Here is an 18,294-nt window from a genome sequence, read left to right on the forward strand (position 1 = left end):
AAACATACAGTCAAAACCAAGTATAAGAAACTATCAAAGGCTTTAGGGTCTTGCATGAAGTGGGGCTGTCATTTCCTGGCTACCTTAGATCAACAGGGAAGAGGATCTATGAGTGCCTGCTCTCACCTTCTAAGGCCAATGCAAAACTAAGCTCTCTCTTCACTCTTCTGTGCCTGAGGACCTTTGTTGCCATTTTTTTTCCATCTGCATCTCTCACTGCTTTCCAGATGGATTATTCTCACACTCACTTTAATGCTAAGTCTGCCACGCCCTCCTTGCTCCTTCCTAGCTGAGTAGCTGCTGGGCAGAGTCTGAACTACTCTGGGCTAGGCTGTAAGGAGAGTCTCCAATCCTGTCATTCACCACACAGATCAAAGAAGACCAATCTTACATCTCACCATGCTGGGCCTGCTGCCAGACCCACTTGACTGTCTTCCCACCAGACTGTGGACTACACCAGGTCTCCCCAATAGTTGACACAAAGTAAGGTTCTCACTAAATATGAGTGGAGTGAGAACCAAAGATCACATACACAGGCCAAGTGCTTGCCACCAGAATGGCTCTTAACCTCATCCCACCTGCACTGTGAGGTGATGGGCAAAGAATCAGCACTATGTCACGGGGCTTGCTAGCACTAAGTACTGGGATTTGCTTTCCTTACAGCTCTGACTTCTCCAGTGAAGTAAAACCCCAATGTCTGGGAGGCACAGGGGGATTCCCTGATTCCACAGAGTTAACAGCTCACATCAGAATCAGAGATAGGCCTTTCTAAAGGGTCTTGATACCAGAGAAAGACCCTAACTGACTATGCATTCCTGCCTGCATTCTCACACCCACAGAGTCCAGGGGTAGAATCAGGGTCTCCTGAATGCAAATAAAGAAAAGTACAAATTATTTAACATTTCCTTCCATTACAAATGCAGACCACCAATCACAGTGCCCCTAGACTCCTTCACCAATGTTTTTTCACAGAGTACTTCCACGTCATAGTATAAGTGTTGCAGATCTCTTTTGAAATTCTGGCAATGTTTATATCTTGTTGCTTAAACCATTAGTAAAGAAGGGTGTATTTCACTGCAATTAATTTCCTTTGTAATCCTCTGTGTTTTATGAGCTTATAAACAGTCATAGAAGGAGACCTTTGGATTTTACCAGACACCAGTATGGTCTCAGGAATGAAAAAAATGAGAACATGAGACCTGAGTTAAGTGAATGTGGTTCTGAATCCTTACTCTCCGGCCTATTAGCCTGGGTCTAGAACTGAACTTCTCTGAGCCTTCCTTTCCCTTCTGTTAAGTGGAGAGTTGCTGGGAAAACAAAATGAACTGTTGTGTGTCAGGTTTCAGCAGAGTTTTGGAGAGAAAGGCATCAGTGGACAGGTCAAGGATCTGTCCTCCCTGATGGTGAGGACAGATCCTGCTGGTATGCAGGCTGCTGAGCACCTAGCAGAGGAGGGACAGACCTGGGGCGAGTGGTGGGGAGGGCTGGCTTTGCCTTCTATGTCTGTAAATAGAGCTGCACCAGGTAGGAATCAGGCAGCCAGGCCACCAGGCCTCCAGGGCTCCGCTGGGTTCTTCCCTCAGGAGAAGGCAGCATGGCAGGAAGGAGCGGCTATCAGGGGGCCAAAAGAGGACCCTGAACCAGGGAAAGGCCTAGGCCATTGGATCCCACCATGCAGCCTGTCTTCTCCTGCATCAGAATCAGCTGTCCTGTCCTGCTGCCCACCCTGTTAGAGTCCCCACAGTCGGCCAATCACAGACCTCACCATGTGTGGAGCCTTGTCCTCCTACCCAACCCATCCCAGGCACTGAACTTTTAAAAAATATACTTTTAGATTTAATTTCATTAAAAAAATCATTTCGATGCTTAAATAACTTTCATCATAGGGAGACAAGCCACACTTTCTCAAATGTTCACCTGTTGTACTGGGTTTTATATGTGCTAACTAAGAAGACTCCAGGGGTGGAAAAGGTTTGTTTTTACACACAGCATTAGGCACTGAGTTATGTCCCCTACAAATTCATCTGATGAAGTCCTAATCCTTAGTACTTCAAAATGTGACTGTGTTTGGAGATAGGGCTTTAAAGAGGTGATCAAATTAAAAGTAGGACTATCAGGGTAGAGTTGAATTTAGTGCTACTGATGTCCTTATAAAAACAGAAAGAGACACCAGGGACATACACGGGCAGAGAAAGACTATGAACAGATAAAGTAAGAAGGAGCCCTCTGCAAGCCAAAGAGAATCTTCAGCAGAAACCAACCCTAACTCAGACCTTGATCTTGGACTTCTAGCTTCCAGAATTATGAAAAAACAAATTTCTGTTACTTGAGCCACATAGTCTATGGGATATTGTTATGGCAGCCATAGGAAATTAATATATACTATTTTAACATTGTTTTGTTAACATTGTTTTAACACTGTTTTGCATTGTTTATTATCCATTATGGAAATAGGACAATGGCTTTGAATACAGTATCCATCAATTGATTTCTTACTCAAAATATATATGGACTGTCAAGATGTTAGAGAATTTTAAAAAAAATCAGCCTGAACCTTAGTATATGAGTGGTTGTCAAAGCTTTATCTAATAACTAAATGAATCATCCAGGAATCATCAAATTTTAGATGAAGCACAATTGAGGGGAGGCAAAGGATCTGCCATTTTTTAAAAGTTATTTTCCAAGTCCTTTATTTTATTTGTTTATATGTGGTGCTGAGGATCGAACCCAGTGCTTCACAGGTGCTAGCCAAGTGCTCTACCTCTGAGCCACAACCTCAGCCCAGGATCTGCTATTTTATAAAGAAGTTATAAGTTAAGAGAACAGAGCAGATTATTTTGCATAAGTGACTTAAAAACTATTGGTTGGTATGGATGTGCACACAGGCAGAGTACACATCAATATCAAGCAATTCTAGAATGTCTTAGATCTGTGAATGAACTGGTTGACATCTTTGGTTTTACTATAACACAACATCATGGTTTAAAACTCACATTAGACCACATCACATGCCCAGACCAATGTGGGCATCTTGAAGCCTGGACCCATTCACTAGGCATTTCATGTAGGGTTATAGGGATACCTTGTGAGAAACAGTGTCACTAGCCTACTCCCTGCTCCAGAGGGGACTTAGTCTACCCAAATGCGTAGCCATCTAGAGGTTCAACCATAGCCCACATTTCAGTCCAGATATTCACCAGGAAACTCAGGGTTTCTTCTTCAATATGCTAAGAAAGTAGAATTATTCCTGAATGTACAATGATTGGTCTTAGAATTGAGACAATTGACTATTTAAATAAATAAATTCTTAGTTTTTATAACCAACTTAAAATTAATTCTAGAACTCACTGCGTGAGGCCCAAACTATAGAATGACTTGAGAGGAGAGATTTCCAACATCCCCCAATGGAAAGAGCTGTCACTCCTCAGAAGGTGAGTCTCGAACCCTGGGGGATGGGTTCTATCAGAGAAGACAAGAACCAGCTTTGCCAGTTGTTTAATCACTACTATGGACTATTTGAAAAAATAAAGCATTTTGCTTTATAAATCATGCCCAACGTCACTGTTAGATACTATGCTAACTAAAATATTGGAGGAAAAGTAAACACCTCCCATCCCCAAATACTTGAATCAATGGAAAAGCATCTTATTTGCTCTGTGGGGTAGGAGTGGGGAGGGGTCACAGAAATAATACAGTGGGACAGATCTGAGGTCCACTGCTCCTTTCCCTCATTATTTTCTGTTATCTTATTTTTATTTACATTCCTTTATATTTCACTTTATAATTTTCTTCATTTATTTTCACACATGTACTTCTTGTGTATTATTGGCTTCTTTGGCTAGATTTTTATTGTTGTTGTTTTTTTCTCCTGCTTCCACAAGGAGCATTGTGGAGAACAGTAGTCAACACAAAAAGGAAAATAAAACACAAAAGTGGTATTTGCTACTGATGGAAGCATTCAATAATGATTAAATGTTAGATGAAAAAGTTGGGGGGTAAATGACACCCAGAGACAGCTCTTGTTATTCTGACACATTCTAGCTTATAAATATATGTATATACCCTCCCTTGGTTCCCTGTCTCTTGTGCGCTAGTTCTCTCTCTCTCTTTCTCTCTCTCTCTCTCACACACACACACACACACACAAAACAGTTTGACCAAAAGATAGTAATAGAAGGAAATTTATACTACATGTAACTCAACAGTGTTTCAAGGCTCAAATTCATATTGAATTATTAAAACTTTAAAAAATAATTTCAAAGGCATTCATTACAAAGGCATTGAATCCACCCACAAGGTAAACTGAAACAAATGAAATAATTTACCAAACTCACATTGCTGCTAAAATCCTGAATTTTAAAAAGCCCATAGATTTGGGATTCTGGATCAAAATTATTCTTGATTCTCTTCTTTATACTGACCATGATGCAAACTTAGATATCTTTAAGATGTGAAAACCATTAGAACTAGTTAAGATGAATTTGGCTTTGTTCTTCAACTTCCTGTAAAAAGGCTCAACAGGAAAATCGATGCTCACAGTAAACCACAGTCATCCTGTTTCTTTAACACGATCTTTTCACAGCTGCAGTGGCGCATAGTTTCTATTTTATGATATAAGTCACTGTGCAACATCTCTGCCTCCCCACCCCACAAGCCATTTAGAAACTCTTTTAATACCTTTGCAGAAAGGTTTGTTGCTGTTATCTATTCCTCTCCTCCTCAGGCTGAAGGTCCTTGCTCACAGCAATGAGGCAATCAAAACGAGAAAAAAACAGAAAAGGCAGCTACACCAAAGAGGAAGCAACATGTAGAGAAGAGAAGCCAGCTTTCCTTTGTAAGCAAATCAACAGCCTCACCCAGTTATTTATCATCGTTATTCTCCATTTGCGCTAAATGTAGAAAACACAGTTGCCTTGCCCGGACTCCCTCGTTTCTCAAACCGTACTTGCCCTTTTCTGGGTTGATCAGCAATTAAAGCAATAGCTTAAGTGACTCTGCCTAGGTTATCTTCTCAATGACAAAGGTTTATGTCTCTGCTGTAGAGGGTACTGGCTACTTTAGAAATGCTTCTCTTAGAATTCTTGTAGACAGCCAGTTGATTTACCTGGGGTGGGGCGGGGGAGGTGGTGAAAAGCATTTTTCACAGAAGACATTTTGAAGCATCTATAATGTTATTAAGATTGGCTAGGAACTTGGACACAAACTCACAATTTTACCCTAAGAGTCACTGCTGGGAAAAGAAAACTTGCTCTGAAGTAAAATTATTTTTAAATTTATTATACATAATTAACTTCAAAATTAATACAAATTCACCCCTTTTGTGGTGAGAAAATGAAGTTTAGTTGGGTGATTAAGGTACCTGTCATTTAACTGTGGGTGGGAAAAGGAAACCCTGTTTTGCTTTATCCATGTACTAAAAAGTGTCAGTTTTTTACCCATGACTTCCAGTATTTTCCAAGTACTCTCTTTAAGGGGCTCAAATCTCAATGCTACCGTCTTCCTATATATATCATCAGCACCACATTGACTTATCCTGGGGAATAAGATCTGTCCCTGTTCCCCAGCACTCACAACACCTATAGGTCAACATACTTGGTATATTGTATTCATTTTATCTTTGAAAGTATAACCTTGTAACATAAGCAGAAGGGTCACCAAATTTACTTCTGAAAAGAGCAAAAGATTCAGGAAAATATCTTACTTGAGATTCATCATTTTAAATATATTTACTATTGCTGTGATTATTTAAACAAAGCATTTGTGATCCCAGATTCCCAGGACTGGAAAGAATCTCCAGAAATTGTGCAATTTATCACCTTGGCTTCAGGCTGCAGCTTGTGAAAAGAGCTCTTGAAATTCAGAAAACTTCCTCCACACCCAGCTGTTAGGTGGCCTTGGGCAAATTGCCTGGCCTAAGTTCAGTTTCTACAATAAAATGGGGACAGTAGTACCTACTTAACAGGGTGAAGAGTTAAATGAGGCAGTGCTTAATAAGTATTAGCCATTTGTTAAAAATAAAATAAGCAAAAGTAAAGAGCATAACCCTTGCTAAGTGGCTAGTAGATGAAAGAGAAAACAGGAGCTGACTTAAAGCTCAGCCCACGTGTGTCCACCCAGGCAAACTCCCAGATCATAGAAGAATGGTAAAAGGACACGTGTATAAAGTGCACTTTTAATCTCTCAGAAAAGCATACTGATTAAGGCATTTCTTATTCTAGTATTTCTTTTTCAGTTTTAATTTTTAGGACTGAAGGTTACAAAATACAGACAGGTATTTTATACCCTTCAAAAGGGCATAAAACTCCAAGAGTCCCAGAATTAGGTAGCTCACTTCCTCTTGCGTTTTATCATAGGCTGGGAACTTCCAGCCTATAGGCCAGATCTAGAATTTGATTTCTCAACAATCAGTGAAATTGCTGCAGAACCCTGGGAGTAAGTTTCCCCTCAGGGGGTTTCTGAACATTCTAGTTCTTCCACAGTCGGCCACAACTCAACGTTTATGTGGTAGAGCAGTTAGAGAGCTCTGAACAAGGAACCCAAGGAGAAACTTTCCAAAGAGTGCAAAAAAGCTGACTGCGGTTTTAGGTAAATTCTTTAACCTCTTCAGATCTATAAAAAAAGAGTTGTGACTCGACCATCTTCCACTTCAAAACTTTATGAAGCTAACACGTAACACTCTACAATTGGCAGTTCAAATGAATTTTGAGTATGGGTTCCACACAGACCCCCAAACCTTTCCCTGCTTCTCATCCTCCTCTTACCATCCTATCCTAGTCTTCCCCATTCCCCAGCCCATCTCTCTCTACAAAGCTGTTCTACTTTCCTAAATTAGAATTTTTCTGCAGACTTTTCTTCATCTATAACATCTCCATTTGTAATGAATGCACTAGTTATGCCATCAAGTTATTCAAAAGAACTTATTAACTAAAGTTGTATGTGCTCTTCTAATTTATTTATTTATTTTTAGTTGTTGATGAACCTTTATTTTTTATTTATTTATATGCAGTGCTGAGAATTGAACCTAGTGCCTCACCCGTGCCAGGCAAGCGGTCCACCATTGAGCCAAAACCCCAGCCCCCTCCTACTTTTTAAAGCTTTATTGTATACTCCTAGGAGGGGAAAAGGGTGTGTAAGTCAAGTTGCTTTCTCAGACATAACCTAGATAATTTTCTTAACGCAAAATAGTATCCTAATCCTGTTCTGTAGCTTTCTGACTACATGGCTTGAATCTTTTAAATGATTTTTTTGCCAAAATATTATTTATGCTAAATATAAATAGTTATAATAAATGCTATAGAATTTTACTTGCAGTAGTAGTCATGCCCTGCACCATTTCGATATGGATAGAATTATTCTAAAAGACCAGAGGTCTTTTCCCTAACAGACTCTGCTTAGAAATGGTTTCTTTTGGGAGTTGAATTTAACACATTGGCAGCAACAGCTTCTTTCCAAGTTGGTTCCTTACTTTTGTCTGAAACTGCCAAGGACTCCCTGTACTTTAAAGCCCTACGGTCATGGGCCAAACTGAGGAGTCAAAGGTAGCTGTGTCGACAACAAACTGTACCTTTTTCCAAAGGACATGTTTTCTGATCTCTAGATCCAAATGTGTCCAGTGGTCAGGAAAATTCTACTTCAAATCTTGCTTACAGCTTGGCTAAAAACACAAGTTGTCAATCACCCACAATCACCAAAATGGGCAACAGGAAAAAAAATCACATGGTCTTCTACCGAAAAGTTAAACAACTGCATCTCCACATATGATGGCCCATTAAAAACCGTTTAGTTCTTCCCTCTCACTGATAAAATAAATTCAGTTTGAACACGATTTCTCTTACCGTTAAAAGGAACTGTAGGAAGGCATTATCAGGGACACGGACAGTCAGAGAACATGCAAGACATGAGCTGAGAGAGAAAACCACCCCTGAACAAGGCATCATCTTCCAAAGCAGAGATGGGGTCCTGCCTGGTCAGCCATTTTGGACCAGCTCTGGCCTGTTCAGTGTGACACACTGAGTCAGAGGCAGACGTCCTTCTGCGGTATTCGCTTCCTGTCTGATTAATTTGTTGTTTGTTCCTTCCTCCTTTGCTACAGAAAAAGAAACTAGATTGACTTTACTTAAGAAAGCAAGCAAAGAAAAAAGAACAAATTTAAAAATAATTGAATGTCTCTCCTCCCCACGGTGTATAATACAGCATCCGTGCAGGCGCAAGGAGGGCTCAGCATCTCCATCCAGTCAGTCAGCAGCCCCCCAGCTTTCCAGACACCTCAACAAAGACAACTGCTCACAGAGGATGAGATTCCTCCACAAAAATTCTTTGAAAGCATCACTCTCAACTCTGAGTATTCCATTTAGTAATAATAAGAAGAGTCACTTAAGAAATAAAAGCTCTTAAACGCATTGATAATTAGTCTAAGTGATCCTCATTTACAGAACATTCCAGTGTGTGGGGAGAAAGTAACAAATGCAGATGAAGAAAGCAGGTCAGGTGTGTGAAGGCAAATGAGTTTTGAGATGTGATCTGGGTGCCTAAGTCAGGATATGTGACACACAGTCCAAGCTGGCTGCAGTCCCATGGCTTTGTAGGCCCAAATGTTTTGTTTCCACTCTCCATACTTAGTGGGATAACAATAACTATCCCAGAAGATGCTTGATAAAAGCATGCAGAAAAAGAGGGTAGTCAGAAGGAGTCAGATTTTTCGCTTTAAAGGCAGATTCTGTGGAACATGTACAGACAACGCTATATCAGAATTTTGACTTATGTATAGAACAATATGAAAATGCTCAACTTTATCTTGACCCACCTGAAAGATTCAGACTTATATTTGTAGCACAACAGTGTAAGTCTGAGAAAACAGAAGCAGTTGAAAGGATGAAAGACAGATGCATATTTCAGAAACTAACTTCACTGTAAAATGTGCATGATGAACACAGATTCTGCTGGGTTCAGAGCAAAGAGGTGTGTAAACTCCATAAGTTACCGGCAAATTGAGAGGCCTGGGCTACACCCAAAGTTCTCAACTCAGTCACTTTTGGGAGATGCTCAGAAGCATTTTCAGTTCGGGGTGGGGCGAAGTGGGTGGGACTCGTGGGAGGAGGGGCCTGTGGGATTCAGTGGGTGTGGCTAGGAATATGAGATTTCCTATGGTGCTCAGGGTAGTCCCTTTCCAAATACTAAAAGTACTCTTACTGAGGAACTGGGATGGATGACTTCTAAGGTTTCTTTCAAACTCTGAATTCTCTGAGATGCTAGTTGAATTTCAGGAGTAGTTTCATGATGCCAGGTCATGGGCACAATTCCTGGAAGTGGAGCATCCAAGGATTGGTGACTGAGAGTCCTCTCTACTTTGCCTGGAGCCACCTGAAGGCAAGGATTGTATTCCTCTTGTCTAAAGTAGGGCCTGGAGTTCAGGGGACACTTAATACAGAAATACATACAGGAATGAGGCTGGACACAGTTAGAGGTCTGCAGCTATCATCAACTTCCTCCTCCACAAACCCTTGGGACAAGAGAAACTTGATCAACTCAAAAACTTAAATGCCTGAGTGAATCTTTGGGGTGTAAAGGTAAAATTTCTAAGCTGATTCTAAGCTGCAAGAGTCTGAGTTAAAGTGTAAAAGATTGGGCATTGTAAAGTTTCTAAATTGAAAGGCTTGGGCTAAAAATAATAATAATAGGCCAGGTATTGCTAAAATTCCTCTGCTACCCCCGGAACCTGTAACCTCTGTAGCTGTTAGAACAATACCTGAACTGCCCAGTAAATATTTCCATTGATTCCCTGGTTGTTTATTAGCTAAGGGCTCCAAATAGCTCAGACGTAGGCATTGCAGGACCTAAACCAATCAGTTTGAATGTGTACCCCACTTAGGAGCACCAATCACCCCTGTCCAATCTGTTCCCGCCAATGTATGCACTAATCATGGCTCAGGGTTGTTGTTCAATTTTCCCGCGCCTAAAGATGATTTGTTCTGATGTATGCAAAGCCCCCCACCCTCTCCAAAAAGTGTACTTAAGCTCTGCTTGACCTCTGCTCTGGGCTCTGGGCTGCTCTCCCTTCCTGAGTGAGCCTTGAGCCCCAGCATGCTGGTTCAATAAAACTTCCCCCCCTGCAATTGCATGAGGCTGGTCTCTTGTGTGGTCTCTCGCTCCGACGCTCCGCCGACCCTTACAGGGGAAGTCTAAATATAGCTGGATCTAAAAAGAGAACATGGCAATTATGATGATTTCTCTATGTATATACAGAATTATTTTGACATTCACTAGGTGAGGCACCCCAAACACACACACACACACACACACACACACACACACACACACAAACATATATACACACACACACACACTTAGTATACACACTGTTCATGGCTACTCCTGTCCATTAGTGAAAGCTCAATAAGTACGTAGCATGTACCTAAAGGTAGCAGCCCCCCAGCAATGCAAGGGAGGAGCTGTGTAGAGTTTGGATCTATTCCATCTGTAATGAAAACTTGTGAAAGCAGTTAACAAGGGACACATTGATGAGGTGACTATTATGCATGACAGGACATAAATCAGATAATGTTCCTCCCCTGCTTAAACCCCTCCAATGGTTTCTCATTTCACTTAAAAGGTTCAAACTCTTTGCCTGGACCCACAAGGATGCACAACACCTGCCCCTCCCTAGCCTTTATCTCAATGCATCTCTTGCTAATTTACCTCTCAGCCCTTTCTGTTCCTTAAATGCACCGATCTCATTTGCATCTTGCAAGCCCTCTTGCCTGGGATGCTTCTCTCCTGGTTTGTTCTCATTTTTCAGATATCAGCAAAAATGCCCTCCACCATGTCCCATCTCTGCATTTGTTCTCTCCTATACACAGCACATGTCACCAATTGCTATTTTCTTATTCATTTGTATGTCTTTCCTTACTAGATGGAATTCAAGCTCCATTAAGCCTTCATGGGGAAAAGCTGTTAATGAGAGATTTTCCAGAGGAAGGTCAGCAGGTGGGCTCAGCACTGTGTGTGGAGTCATGCAGTGGGGGTGGCTCCCTGGGCAGTGGGGAGAGAAAAATGGATTAAGAAAAACAAACTGATCAGGAAGGACAGGAAATAAAAAGACTTAAACAACAACAACAAAACAAGGCAGGAGAAGATGGAGAGACAAGGAGAGATCACATGGGTGTGGCACAGTCCAACCACAGGACTTTAGAGGCCTTAGAAGCCACTTCTTGCAATGCAGGACACCAGGTATTGCATGAAATAGTGTTTTCCACCCTTCTTCTGTTCTCAGATCAGGGTCGGCTCTTCTAGTAACAGCCATAAGTCAATTGCGTTCCTACACACCAATGATGAAACAGTTGAAAGAGAAATTAGAAATATAGCCTCAAAAAAAAAAAAAAAAACGAATATTTGAGAATTTAACAAATTTAACAAAAGAGGTGAAAGACTTCTACAGTGAAAAGAGGAATTTTATATTCCATGAACTTAGAAAAAGGAGGGAACCCTTCCAAACTTATTCATTGAAGCTAATATCACTGTAATATCAAAACCAAAGACACATCAATTTCAAACTTCAGACCAATATTCCTGATGAACACAGATGCAAAAATTCTTAATAAAATACTGGCAAATTGCATACAAAAACACATTAAAAAAACTGTGCACCATGATCAAGTGGGTTTCATCCCACAAATGCAACATTGGTTTAACATAAGGAAATCAATAAATATAATTCACATAAATAGACTTAAAGGCAAGAATCACATGATTAACTCAATAGATGCAGGAAAAAGAATTTGAAAAAAATATAGCATCCATTCATGCTCAAAACACTAGAAAAGCTGGGTGCAGTGGCACATGCCTGTAATTCCAGCTGCTTGGGAGGCTGAGACAGGAGAATCGCAAATTCAAAGCTAGCCTCAGCAATTGTGAGGCACTAAGCAACTCAGTGAGACCCTGTCTCTAATAATATACAAAAATAGGGCTGGGATGTGGCTCAGTGGTTGAATACCCCTGAGTTCAATCCCTGGTACCAAAAAACAAAAAACAAACAAACAAAAAACCCACTAGAAAAACTAGGGAGAGTAGGAACATACCTCAATATTGTAAAAGCTATATATTCTAAACCCAAGGCCAACATCATTCTAAGTGGAGAAAAGTCTGAAAGCATTCCCTGTAAAACCTGGAACAAGTCAGGTATGCCCTCTTTCACCACTTCTACTCACCATAGTCTTTGAAACTCTAGCCAGGGCAATTAGGCAAAAAAAAAAAAAAAAAAAAAAAAAAAAAAAAAGAAAAAGAAAAAAGAAATTAAAGGATTATGAATAGGAAAAGAAAAGCTCAAACTATCTCTGTTTGCCAACAACATGATCCTATATTTAGAAGAGCCCCCCCAAGAAAAATCCACCAGAAAACTTCTAGAACTTATCAATGAATTCAGCAAAGTAGCAGATTACAAAATCAACACCCATAAATCAATTGCATTCCTATACACTAATAATGAATCGATTGAAAGAGAAATTAGGAAAACTATCCCATTCACAATAGCCTAAAAGGAAAAAAAAATTGGGAATCAATCTGAAAAAAAAAATAGATAAAAGACCTCTACAATGAAAACTATACAACACTAAAGAAAGAAATTGAAGAAGACCTTATAAGATGGAGTGATCTCCCATGTTCTTGTATAAGCAAAATTAATATTGTCAAAATGGCCATGCAACCAAAAGTGCTATACAGATTTAGTGCAATTCCTATTAAATTTCCAATGACATTCATCATAGAAATAGAAAAGGCAGTCATGAAATTCGTTTGGAAAAATAAGGGGCCCAGAATAGCCAAAGCAATCCTTAGCAAGAAAAGTGAAGCAGGATACATCATCATACCAGACCTTAAATTATACTACAGAGCTATAGTAACAAAAACAGTATTGTCACCAAAACAGTCATGAAGATCAATGGCACAGAATAGAAGACACAGAGACAAACCCACATAAATACAGTTATCTCATACTAGACACAGATACAGAAAACATTGGAGAAAAGGTAGCCTCTTCAACAAATGGTGCTGGGAGAACTGGAAATCCATAGGTAGCAGAATGAAATTTAACCCCTATCTTTCACCCTGCACAAAATTCAACTAAAAGTGGATCAAAGACCTAGGTATTAGATTAGAAACCCTGTATCTACTAGAAGAAAATGTAGGCCCAACACTCCAACATGTCAGGTTAGAAATCAACTTTCTCAACAAGACTCCTAAAGTGCAAGAAGTAAAATTAAAAAAATCAATAAATGGGATGGTATCAAACTTTTTAGTTTTTTTTTCCTTTGCTTTTCCACAGCAAAGGAAACAAGAGTGTGAAGAGAGAGCCTATAGAATGGGAGAAAATCTTTGCCACCTGCATCTCAGATAAAGGGTTAATTTCTGTGATATACAGAGAACTCAAAAAGCCTAACACCAAAATCAACAACAAATTACAAATAACTCCATGAATAAATGGGCAAAAAAACTAAAAAGACACTTCTGAAAAAAAGATAAACAAATGGTCAAAAAGTTAATGAAAAAAATATTCAATGTTTCTAGCAAGTAGAGAACTGCAAATTAAAACTATACTGAGATTTCACCTTACTCCAGTCAGAATGGCAATTATCAAGAATATAAGTAACAATAAATGTTGGCAAGCATGTGAGGGAAACATTGCTGCTGGGACTGCAAATTTGTGCAACCACTCTGAAAAGCAGTATGGAGATTCTGCAAAAAACTAGAATGGAACCACTTTTGATGATTGGATAAAGAAAATGTGGTATAGATACACAATAGACTATTACTCAGCCATAAATAAGAATGACTTCATGACATCTGCCAGTAAATAGAAGGCTCTGGAGACTATCATGCTAAGTGAAAAAAGCCAGTCCTCTAAAATCAAAGGTAGAATGGTTTCCCTAATATGTGGAAACTAACCCACAACAAGGGAGGGGAGGGGAAGAATAAAAGTTCAATGGATTAGACAAAGGGGAATGAAGGCAAGGGGAAATAGGAATAGGAAAAACTGTGGAATGAATCTGACATAACTTTCCTATGTACATACATGAATACATCACAGTGAATATCAAATCGTGTACAGCCACAAGACTGGGATCCTAAGTAGAATAAGATAGACTCCATGTTTGTATAAATATGTCAAAATAGACTATACTGTCATATATAACTAAAAAGAACAAATGGAAAAAAAAGAACTAAAAAAAAAAAAAAAAAAAGGAGGAATTTTAAGGCTGAAGGAGACGGTAGAGGTCAAAGTCCGCACCATCATGTACAGATGAGGAAAAGAAATGGCCCTCAGTCCAGGGCCACTGCAGCGTTAAGTCGCACATTAAAGGCAGAAGGGGATTAAACCTAACTCCTTTCCATAAGCACAAGAAGTGGCAGAAGGAAGAGGGGTAGAGAGAAAAGGTGTCACGTGGAAGGAAGAAGATGAAGGCAGTAGACGTGCCATTGTGGCTGTTATGATCAAAGGCTTACAAGAGTGGTAAATAAAGACAATCACAAATCTGAACTTAAAGGGGAAATTTAGATACCTACATCTTCTTCATTCAATACACAGATCAGTCTGAGCCTAGGATAGAGTAAAATAAACATCAGTAGGCTCTTGGGTCAATTAGGTAAAAAATATTCCATATTAATCTATTAAAAAAAAAAAAGGGCAGACAGAAGATTATAAAAACAAAAATGTAGGTCTCACCAGTCTCAGAAAAGTAGTAAAGAATCATAGCCAACTCCCCTCTGTAGTGACCCCAAACCAACACCTACTGAATCAGTCCCACAGTGACCTGTATAAAATATGAACATCAGGGTTTTTTTTTTTTTTTCAGTAATTCTCATCGAGTACTGTTTCCTATAATGTAGTAGTTTTACCCTGACAGTACAAAGATGTTTACAATCCTATATTTCCTTAATTAAAAAAACACCTTCTTTAATAGCTAAATGCCCCTCTGATATCTTTTTTGGGGAAAAAAGAAGCACTACTAGATTAAATGTATGTGTCTATTATAAGAGAAATCTACTTTCAAAATGTTAAAGTATGGGGGCTGGAAGTGGAGCTCAGTAGTAGGGTGCTTGCCTAGCATGCTTGAGGCCCTAAGCACTGGGGACAAAAAGACTTAAAATGAGGGAATTGTGTGATTTTAAAAAGCAGGCATTAAAGGAATAATCCTTTGCTCCACACAGTGATCAATTTTGTTAAATAAAGAAAGGGTTGATTATTTAAAACTATAAATTTAAAAATTAAATTAAAACCAAGTTTTGTAGTATTTCAGGACCTATTAATATAAACTGGTATAATATTACTTGGGGAAAAATGTACAATATATTTGATTATTATGTTTTGGTGCTTTGCAGCCATTCCCTCTTTTCCTTTTATTTTGTGTGGAGACTCCTCCCTTTCAGTTTACGTGACTTCAGAGGCATTCACCTCTGAAGTCACGTAAGATATAGGCCATGCAGATATAGGGAAAGCATGTGATTCAGGCTGGTTAACCAAAGTCTTACATTTAATGGTCCTAAGTTTTTTTTTTTTTTTTTTTGTGGTGATAGCCTGTGATGTCATCAGGATCAAGGAATGTGGCCAGAGGTGAGTACACTTTCTGAGGGAGGAGTCTATACTCAGATCTGTGAGGTGAGAACTGCCACACTCATCTTTTGACCACATTGGGTTTGAAACTGAGACCAATATGACAGAAAACTGGGATGGAGAAGAACCAAGTACTGATGTTGCTGATTGAGCCCTGAACCTACCTATACCTGGAGCTAGCCCTATTTCTAGACTTTTAAATTTACATGAGCAAATAAATTCTCCATTTTGCTTAAGCTAGGACAGCCAGGCTTTCTATCACTAGAATCTTAAGTGATGAAGAAGCTGGTACTAGAAGTGAGTATTGGACATAACTAATCCTAAAACATGCAATTAGTTGGCTTATGGTTGGGAGACAACTATAGTACTGGTTCTTCTGGGCTAGAAGGTGGCAATCCTTGTTATACGACAGCAAAACTGCTAGCTATGCTGCCACCTATTGAATCCTTGGTCTAATACCATGAGCACATCCTTAAAGGATTCAACAGAAAACACTTGGGATGTTGGGAGTATCCTCTAGGAAGATCCACAGGAAAGAGAAAAACTTCTCTGACTGGGTGCACAGTGGCGGAAAATACAGTTTTGTTAACAAATGGGTGAGAATCAAATAATCTGGAGGCTTATGGGATGGAAAACCCAAATTTCCCTATGCTGACATTAGGTAGGGCAAGGAGGTAAGAATTACATCAGAAAACAAGTTTGGAACATGGAAGTCTGATTCCTCACTGTCTCTCCAAATATACTGTTATGTTCTTTCATCTGGGGAAAAAAGGACAGTTCACTGAGACATTGGGATCCATCTCATGAACAAGGAGTAAATTATAAAATGAAGAATCTGGACTGGAGTGAGGCTTGCACCTGCATTAGCTGTCTCTCTTTTGTGGGGGAAAAATGGTGAGTGCAATGTATTACCTATTTCTGAGCCTGTATGTATAGGAAAGATATGTGTGTGAGTCCTGGATAAACAGTACATATGTATTTGTTGCTTCTGGGTTGTCCAGTATCCATCCTCCTAAGTGACAGTAATAAATTCAGATTTGGGAAGAGGGCCCCTGACCTTGTACTCTGCTCTCCTGGCCTCTGTTGGGCTAACTCTACTCTGACTCCAGGAATGCAAAGTGAGCAGCTGTGGTTAAGCACAGCCTTGGAGTTCCCTGGCTACGGTGGCTGGTTCTCGAGAGGAACGCGTGGCTACTTCTGAACCAAGGAGATGCAATGAACCTTATTCTAAGATGTGTGGGGACAGGACTGGTAGTGTCATTGCCACATTATTCACACGTGGAAGCCTGGGAGGAAGTGAGCGCAGCACGTGCTCATGGGAAGCTGGCTGAAAAGGCAGAGCAAGCAATGCAACATGTGGACATCACGAAGTCCTGATTCAAATAAACTAGAGAAACACAAGGCAACTAGAAATTTGAAAATCAAATTGAATATTGAGCAACATTATTACTATGTTTTAGGTAATAATGATGCTACTGCAGTTATGTTATATTTTACAAAGAGTCCTTCGTTTTTAGATAGTCACACTGAGATATTTGTGGATGAAGTGACTTGATGTTTGCTTCAAAGTAATATGGAAAACGGGGGGAAGTGGGTAGAGGAGCAAATGAAACAAAAGCAGTCATGAGATGATCATCTTCAAAGCTGGGTGAGGGGTACATGCAATTCAGTTTCCCATTCTGTTGACTCTTCCTAGGTACTTAAAATGTTTCCATAATGATAAAGCTTAAAAAACAAAAAAATCAAACAAACAAGAACTGTGGCTCATTCCCTTCTCCATCCACTAGAGGCTGTGGAAGAGGTGTGCTCACTCAATTCGAAACTTGCTCAGACTTGGGAGTTAGTTACCTTCTTTGCACTGTTGGATGAACTGGGATAGAGACGGAAGCCTCTCCCACCAGAACTCAAGTAGTTCTTCCCAGAAAAGGATTAAACTCCCCAGACTGTAGACCGATTAAGAATAGGAACAAAAAAAGTAAAAATAAAAATTCCAACCATCCAACCAAGGAAGGAGAGAAAACAACCCTCCTTTTGGATTAGGACTATCCAATAGAAATATAATTTGAGCCACCTGTGCAATTCTTGACTCTATGCTAGCCACGTCTTACAAAGAGTAGAAAGAAATAGGTGAAAGTGTAGCCATATCTTTTATTTAATACAAGATTTCAAAAAGAGTACTACTGAAAGTACCAAGAATTTTTTTGAACAATTATTAATTAGGGATTTTTACATCCTTTTTATCACATACAGTCTTCAGAAATGTGTTTATTTTCTTTTTCTTCTTTTAATTTAATTTAACTTTTAAAAATTTCTTATTGATTTTATTTTTTTTTTAAATACAACACAGCAGAATGCATTACAATTCTTTTTACACAGAAATGTGTGTATTTTCTTACTGATGGCATTGTAAGTGCTTCAGAGCTGCTACCATACTGGCTAAAATGACGCTAGACAGGACAGATCTGATGGGCGTGGGCTCATCTTTCTCTCTGGCAAGATGCCCAGATGGCACTCAGCAGATGCCCCATCAGTGTCAGTCCTGGGATAGTCCTGTTCTGTCCAGAGCCAACTCTGAGCCATAGCTGTAAGTTCTTAAGGAGAGTGGCTTGGAGCCATTCAGGACATTGAATGAGTATTCCTGGGCTTGTGGCCAGCAGGACTGAAGTTATACTGGCTGCTTCTTCCTGGAGTCT

At 39.6% G+C, this 18,294-nt stretch overlaps 1 protein-coding gene across 3 annotated transcripts in view; it reads right to left on the reverse strand.

Annotated features, from left to right (window-relative positions):
• The window catches only part of Wipf1 (WAS/WASL interacting protein family member 1), a 116,822-nt gene that overhangs the window by 27,837 nt on the left and 70,691 nt on the right, over window positions 1-18,294 (reverse strand). The window contains exon 1 of one of the 3 annotated variants that reach the window (XM_077798869.1): window positions 4,678-4,711. The exons of the other annotated variants lie outside the window; for them this stretch is intronic. The gene's annotated coding sequence lies outside the window, so the exon portion shown is untranslated. Of the gene's footprint in view, window positions 1-4,677; window positions 4,712-18,294 lie in introns of those variants that run through there. 3 annotated transcript variants of the gene reach the window in all.

Source organism: Urocitellus parryii, chromosome 1 (genome assembly GCF_045843805.1).
Source record: "Urocitellus parryii isolate mUroPar1 chromosome 1, mUroPar1.hap1, whole genome shotgun sequence".
NCBI lineage: Eukaryota > Metazoa > Chordata > Mammalia > Rodentia > Sciuridae > Urocitellus > Urocitellus parryii.